At 45.3% G+C, this 8,141-nt stretch overlaps 1 protein-coding gene across 4 annotated transcripts in view; it reads right to left on the bottom strand.

Annotated features, from left to right (window-relative positions):
• Window positions 1-5,076: 5,076 nt before the first annotated feature.
• Window positions 5,077-8,141, bottom strand: part of ADAMTS9 (ADAM metallopeptidase with thrombospondin type 1 motif 9) — an 87,861-nt gene continuing 84,796 nt past the window's right edge. For all 4 annotated transcript variants that reach the window (XM_014946783.1, XM_014946785.1, XM_014946784.1 and 1 more), the window contains one exon: window positions 5,077-7,958. The gene's annotated coding sequence lies outside the window, so the exon portion shown is untranslated. The remainder of the gene's footprint in view (window positions 7,959-8,141) is intronic.

Here is an 8,141-nt window from a genome sequence, read left to right as displayed (position 1 = left end):
CAGTAAATTCATGCTCCTTCCATGCTGCTTGGACTTTTCAGGACCATTCCTGAAGATAAGAAAAAACAAACCTGTTTGGGGAAACTTGCAGAGAGGTGAGTGTCTATAGCTGAGGCAGGAGGTGAGCTGTCAGGAGTGAAGCCTTTCTGCCCTTCGCTTCCAACAGCACTGGAAGCATCACAGATGTTGTTCAGTCCCTCACATTAATCATGCATTTGACATCCCACAGGTAGAAAGGTCCTTTAATTTATTTACTCTTAAAAGCTGCTTTATTGTCTCTTCTCATTAGGTGAAAAGAAATAGCCTTTTCTTCCCATTTCACAGGATTGAAACCTGCCGATAAATAGGGGTGAGATACCTGAGAAAAGCAGACTGCCAGTGGCTGTGGTGGAGCAGTAGCTCAAATCAGACAGCAGTTAGGTAGCTGCTTTAAGGGAAAATTCAGAAAACTATGTCTACGGTCTCTGAGATACCAGAAATTGTTTCTTTTCTGGCCATGAATTTTTTCTGGTTTTACATTTGTGCTGGAGATACCAGTTCTTTGGCCAATGGAAACAGCCCAGGACCTACTTGGTGTCTAAAGCTTCCGATACTCCCAATTTAAATGCTTCCGTACATCGAGGCTCTTGAAAGGCCATTAGGAATGATCAAACGAGGAAAAGCCATTAGTGAAATCTGAATGCAAGTCATATCTGGAAAGCTTCACATACCACTTGCACAACGCGGAGGAAAGCTGATGAAGAGAAGGATATTATCAGATTATCTCGGGCACCTAAGGAAGGCAGCCTCTCCCGGGGCGGGCGGGCAGCTCCCAGGGGTTATTCCAGGTGATCCATGCACCAGCACAAGGCACACCCGCTGCCTTTTCCACCTAGGACAGGATGAAACTGTAGATGTTGAGAAGAGCTGTTGGAAGGCCTTGAAGACACCCCACTTTGTGCAATTCAGTGAATAGAATTTAGGAACATCTCTAAAAAAAGTGTACCTGAAGGGCAGCATCTCTACATTGGGGTTGTTCAGCCTGGAGAAAAGGAGGAGACCTTATTGCTTTCTACAACTACCTGAAAGGAGGCTGTAGAGAGGTGAGAGTTGGTCTGTCTTACCAGGTAACAGGTGATAGGACAAGAGGAAACAGCCTCAAGTTGTGGCAGGGGAGGATTAGATTGGATATTAGGAAAAAATTCTTCACCAAAAGGGTTATGAAACATTGGAACGGGCTGCCCAGGGAAGTGGTGGAGTCACCACCCCTGGAGGTATTTAAAAGACACGTAGACGTGGCGCTGAGAGACATGGGTTAGTGGTAACTTGGCAGTGCTAGGTTAACGGCTGGACTTGATGATCTTAAAGATCTCTTCCAGCCATGATTCTGTGATTCTCTTCTATGATTTGCCCCACCTGGATGGGGAGAGAAGTTCAAGCGAGACTCAGCAGAGTGCTCTGCTCTAATGCCCTTGGCTGAGGTCTCCTTAAATCATCTGTGCCACTGATCTGGGTGGGTTGTCCCCCACGACATCCGGATTTGAAGAGACCTGGTCTGCTCAGTGATCTATTGGGAAGAGACCAGTGAAGGAGAGAGTAAGACAGCAAAGTCTTTCAGCGGCTGAGCCCCAGTGTGGACGGGAAGAAAGGCCACTGGCTTCTGCCCTCACAAGCAAAGACTCACCGTGTTTTTCCAGGAAGCAAACCACCCTGGATACTGCTGAGCTGCTCCTTCCAGTGTGTGGTTTATTATTTCAGAGCTCAGTTATTTGCCGGTTCAGCTAATGCGGGTAGGTTTTATCTGGAGCTACGTTTTTCTCAAGCAGGGCTAGATTGCCACCCGTGGGGACGTGTTTGTTCTAGCCGGGCTCCAGCAAGGTGCCAGCCTCAGGGGGGCAAGTGGATGGCTGCAAATCCAACCCCCCCTGCTCCAAAGGGGGATGCTCAAACCCCGAGACCTGCACTTGAGACGACAACTTCATTTGGGGGAGCCCAAGCCATGCATGAGGCCAGAGCTCCAGCCTCTGGCAGCATCTGGTACCTGCTCACATCCTTCACTCACGCTTACTCCGGGGAGGGAAGGGGGGGGATTACAGAGGAAAGGGAGCGAATAAACCCCAGCTTGTATTTGCCAGTCAAGAAGACCTTTCCTGCAGGCCTGGCTCACCTGGACACGTTGGCTCTTGCCAGTTCGCAGGGAGCCAGCCCCGCTTCCCTGCTGCCGTGAGTGGGAGCAATTAAAGCATTTCACAGCAATATAACTGCTTTCTGCGTGTGTGTCGGGGGGGGGGGGGGGGGAAGGCAGGCTGTAAGCTGTGAATAGCTTCAAAGAGAAAGGTCAGCAAGGCAGCGAGGATGGATTAGTAAAGGACAATGCAGCAAAGACCTGATTAATTTAATTGCTCATCTGAAATGTAGTCACAGATTAAAGAAGGATGAAAAAATTATAAGCGTGTGAATGGAGCCAAGTAATGATTTTAAGGGAGAAAATACGCAGAGCCCTGCCTCCCCCTGCTCCCTCTGCCCGGCGCACAAAGGGGTTTGTATTCAGGGATTACTCCAGACTTCTGGATCTTCTCCTCACGTCGTCTTCTCAGGGATGGAGACACCGATTACCAACAAAGGTTGAAGTAGCTGCAGTTTGGTATCACTGCGGGCAGCTCAGATTGAGCAGGAGCGTTAAAGCTCGGCATGTGCCTGAGCCTGAGAGGAGATGTAACGTGGAAACCATTTGGACTCTGGCACTCCCAGCAGAACTGAGGTTTTCCTGGTGGGACTGGATTGATGGGTATGGCCTCAGCCTCTGCGCTTCATATCCAGCCACTGCCTTGAAGGACCTCAATCAGCTTCAGAAAGGAGAGATGTATTTCTACCTTCCCTCGGCTTCAAATGGTACCTCAGATCTCCCTGTACTTACAGTCAACAGACCACGCCTCCAAATGCTTCAGAAATAATATTTATAACTAGAGAGAGGCAGAAGTCATTTAACAGAAAATTTCACAGGTTTGTTGTGTTTGTATTATTTTTTTTTTAAATTGGAACAAACAAACAAAAAACCCCTCAGGAAATAAAATATAAAAAGCATATGGGTTAGGTCAAAACAGTATTCTCTTCTCATTTTGATTTTTCAAAAACTGTGCCTTATGTTTGGTAATATAAAATAGCTGAAAAATTAAGCCAACTTTGAAGTGGAAACTCAGATTCTTATGTGAAGGCCAAAAATAACTTCTTAGCATTCTTCATCTTGCTATTGCAAAGAGAGGTCAGAAACTTGTCAACTAAATCTGCTCCTGGAAGGCTACGATTCCGATTGCCTGGATTACCCCAGCGCAGGCAAAAATACTTGGAAGATACTGGAGTGAGACTGACAGACAACACTTCTGGCCACCAGCTCCTTCCTCCTGCACAATGCAAGCTGGAGAGCTGCCTCCAGGAATTTGTGCCACAATGAGACTCATCCCCTCCCACTGAATGACCAACAGCTACGAAGGGTAGTGACTTCTTGGTGATCTCAAATATATTTCTCAAAAAGACTTGATTTGAAGAGTTCTGGATCTGAAGAGTTTAAGCGATGGGAGAACTTACCACGTAGGCTGAGCTGCTCCAACTGCTAAGGACTCCTGGGCTGGGTGGAATCTCTGTGCCTTCGCCTGGTAGGTGGGAGAACTGTCTCACCTCAATGCTGCTCCCCCGGCAGACACGCTTTCTCTAAGTCAGCCCTCAGTCGTCTGCTTGGGAAGAGGAGTTGTGTTGGAAAGACCCACTAGACCAGGTTTGGAGATACCTCAGTGAAAAATTGTCTTTTGTACCCAGACTGCCCTCCTTGGTCTTTTCCCATTTTTCAATTAGATTCTCAAAGCCTGGCTACGCAGGAGAAGGAGGTTTTCTAGCAAATGTCCTGATTTAAGACTAGCTCCTTGAGAAGTGAATTTCCAACAGCCTTCATTCTATAGAGGAAAAAAACGCCCATTATTGGGGCAGAAGAGAATGCTGAAGAGATGAGGCGATCACCTCTGTCTCTGGTGCAATTAGTCCTGATATGCTGTACAACAAGGCCGAAGAAGAGCGCTGTAATTTTCGTAGACCTAAGCATCAAAAGTATTAAAATGACCCTCTCATTATACAGGGCTGGAAGGTTAAATATGATTCAGGGGCTGTGCACAGACCCCCTGTTGCTTTAATTCCACAGTAGCCCAGGTTTAATGTCTTTGTAATAATTTATTATGGATAAGTGATAAAAAAGATAGACATCTTTAAGAGACTGGTCATTTAAGCTAGGAATCAAGCTTTTGAAATATTGCATGTTCTGTTTTCTGCATCTGACACTGTTTCAAACAGCACAAGAAAGGCATCCTCTCTCCTTTTGGATTAAAAGCACAGAAGCTGAAAAAGGCTGGAGCTGCCAGCACTAAGAGATCTGCCATATTTTCAGAGACAAAGCAAGAGGAACGTACAAGGGAGGACAGAAAAATGCAAGTTCTTCACTCTTACCTGCAGCCTCTGGGGCAGGGCCGATGTGAGACTCCAGCTGCAGCTCGTCACTTGGTTGCCCTCCTGGGAGCTGGTCCTCACGCTTGCTTCCTTTTAACCCAAATTTCTTCTCCCTGAATTTTCTTGTATATGTCATACTATTTTTTCAAACTTAGAAAAGGTGATTTTTTTTTATTTGCAGGTTGCTTTAACCAGCACTGCTAGCTGTGTGGACCAGGTCCAGTACCCCAGCTCATCCTTCAATAACATTTGCGTAATGAAATGTGTCTCCCTTATCGTCCCACGGCAAGAGATGACCCTGGTGTGTGGATGGCAGCACCAGTTGGCCACCAGGCATGTCCGAGTAGTGCCCGGGGCACCTCTGAGATGTGCTTGGGTATGTTTTGTACCTCGGCCACCCCTCTCCTGGACAGAAAATGGGGAGCATCACTCCATCTGACACGAATCGTGCTGTGGCCACTCACCAAGACTGGTCCACAGACTCCCAACATGGGCTTGGGGCAGGGCCCCATATAAACAACATTATTGCCTTCCCTCCTTCCTTTTGCATGGGACAATCAAACAAGGAACCCAAAGTTTGGAAATAAACACCAGCACAGAAAGGAATGTTTACCATTCAATGTATTATTCCCTTGTGTACAAAGTATTTTGCCTCTATAATAGCACACAGGTATTGAAATACGATGGCAAATGCAGAAAGACCATACAGACATGTCTTATGGGTCTTTTCATTTCATTTTGAGTATAAGCAGAAAGAAAAGAAACACTGTACAGGAAAGTGCTTGCAAAAATAACCCCAGTTTGTAGAAAAATAATGGCATTGATATACAAAACCCAGAGTTGTTTCCTGAACAAGAAATGTCTAATGTCTCTGGTCCTCAAAGTCTGTTCCTATTTAATGAAGCCCATTAATGAACCACAGGATCAGTGCTCTATCATTTTTTTTCCCTTATAGTTTATTTAATATTTTTTTAGGTTTCTCTTGCTCTGTTAATAGCTGCTATGAAACTATATTGTAGAAATGAACTTGTACAGGTCAAAATAATATTTCTTTTTATAAATAGCCATTCACTTCATTAGAGAAAATATAATAAGCCTGTACTTTCTAAGCACCACTGTTTCTTTCTAAACTTCATAGTGCAATTTTCCCTTTTCCCCTACAGAAGTTATACATAAGCAGTTATCATTAAAAAAAAAATCACTATTCCATTACTACTCCTATCCCCTTTCCCTTTTTTCTCTTTCTCTTTCCCTTTTCCCCTTTCCCTTTTTCCCTTTTCTTTTCTTTCGCTTTTGAAATGGTATTTTTGGCATTTTTCTCAGAATGGTAGAACTCATTATTGTTATGCATAGTCACACAACACAGGTGGAAAAAACAATCTTTCTAAGATACGATCCTATCTACTTCTGTGCTATTAACCCAAAAGACTCAAATTATGGCTAAGAGTCTCATTCTTTCATCTAAGTCTAATACGAATAAGAGCAGCAGAGGCACACACAGAGTAAGTGGAGAGCACCAGTTCTTGAGCTGCTGGACTGTAAGGCAGCCCTGCTTGCCTGCGAGATGTCCCTCAACTGATGTGATGGGTTGATCCCTGGCCTTTCAGGCTGACAGGTTTCACCCTGAATTTTGGACACAGCCCGACACACACCCGGGTTATGAATCCAGGGATCGGATCGTTCATCACTATTGACCCCGCTGTTTAGTAACAGACTGGTTACACATCCTTTAGGGAGACTCGCAGGAGATCCTGAGGTTGAATTTTTGTTAACTATTGGCATCTAAAACCGCAAGACTTATCTGAAGTAGCAGACAAACCTCTTTAGTTTCCCAAACTGCTGGCAATTTTGCGCTGAAAAAAGCTTCCTTTCCTTGTACTTCGTGCTCCCGGCTGCCCCCCTAGGTAAAGGCGGAAGGGCAGCATCTTCCTATCGCTAAGTAAAATTGTGGAGGAAGAGATAAGGGACATAGTCATAGACTACAAAAATAATCTGGTCACATCACCCCCGTTCAAACGTGCTACGAAGCTCTGCGAAGACGTGGCGTGGCACAAGCAGCGGGCTATGTACAGGCGGGAGCCATCGCACAGCTGCCTGCGGCGCCTATGGGAGATGGCTCCTCAATTTATATATATATATAAAATAAAAAAAAAAGCCAATGCTAAAGGTCTGGTTGTACACGGGATGGCGGCTAGGCAAGGAGCGCAGATGCCTTACCAGGAAGATCCGAAGCAACACAGAAGTAGGCGTAAAGCAGCCTGTTTTTGAAGGGGGGGGAGGGAGGGCAGAGTTATCTGCAAGTACAGAGTGATCTTGTTGAAACCAGGCAGAGCCGGCGCTGAAGCCTCCCTTTGCAGATGGTCTGTGAGCGAGTAGGAAGCTGGGGAAACGCTGCAGGTGCCCGCAATGGAGTCCCCCAGCCAAGAGGAAGGGGGTGGCTTGGCTGGGTGTGCTGTCCCCCATCCCCTGCCGCAGCCCCCACCAGCAGGGATAACGCGGCAGGGATGCTTTCGGCTTCCCGGGAGGGTTTTGGTGATGAGGGCTGTAAGAAACTGCAGCTCTTCTCAGTGCACAGCCCAGGGAAACATATGGCCTGATCAGCCTGTCTGGGATGAGTTAATACCCCGCTTCCAGATGGAGCCAGGAAGCACAGAGGCACATGCGATCAGGAGACAAATACATGTGTTTTTTTTTTTTTTTTTCAAAAGCCAGTTTGCTTCGGAGCCCTGCAAAAAATAAGGGGCTCGAGCTGAAGACCCATCTGCAGGAATTTTCCTAAACCTGGGGTAGATCTTAATTGATTTGAATCACCTGACAATTCTTTTCTGCTTTCTTCCCTTTTTCGCTGATAAAGGCACTGGATTAATTAAAACTACAGAGCATTAATAAATATCACGTTAGCACCAAACCAATGCTTTTAGCACTGGCCACAGAGGTCATGTGAAATTCAAAACATACCTAAAAGATAAAGATTGCTAATGCAACTAGCACTGTATTCATTGTCATGTTTTCCTTGAGTGCTGTCGGCCTAATCCCTAAAATAAAATTTAAGCACATCTTGTCTATGTTCCTTACATAAAGACAGATTGAAATGCCAAAAATACCCCTATGCAGATTGTGTAGCACCGTAGAGGGCCAAAGCAGCCCGTAACTGAAGGAAAATTACTGATTGAAAGTAAACAACTGAATACAGTGACAATAAAGTATCACTTGTCATAATGCTACATATAATGTAGAGTACGCAAAATGCAGTGGTTTGACTGCAGGTTTTAACAATAAAAAATAAAAATAGTAAAAGCAGCCTTAATATAATGATTTTACGTACAAAAATATTAAATCAAAATAAATAATTCCAAACATAAATATTATACTGTACATTAAGAATATGCGATCTATATACACACATAAACAGATAAAAAAGTGGAAGGCAGAGGTATTGCATCGCTATCCTTCATCCATCTCCTCGCCGCTGGCCGCTCTCGGAGAACCTGGGAAATACAGAGGAGGGGCACATTAGAGTCAGAGCATCCTCTTCGCCCCTGAAAACTGTTAAGTAGAGAGATTGGCACAAGAGCAGAGCCAAAGCGAGTGGGAAGAGTGTTTCCAGTTGACAGCTTTATACCCATCAAGGCTACTGGGGTGAGCAAGGATCCCATCGCTCCCGGGATGCT

The sequence above is a fragment of the Calidris pugnax genome, unplaced genomic scaffold, assembly GCF_001431845.1.
Source record: "Calidris pugnax isolate Ruff unplaced genomic scaffold, ASM143184v1 scaffold81, whole genome shotgun sequence".
NCBI classification, from domain to species: Eukaryota; Metazoa; Chordata; class Aves; order Charadriiformes; family Scolopacidae; genus Calidris; species Calidris pugnax.
The sequence above is the reverse complement of the archived record's forward strand: the minus strand, read 5'-3'. Positions and strand labels throughout refer to the sequence as shown.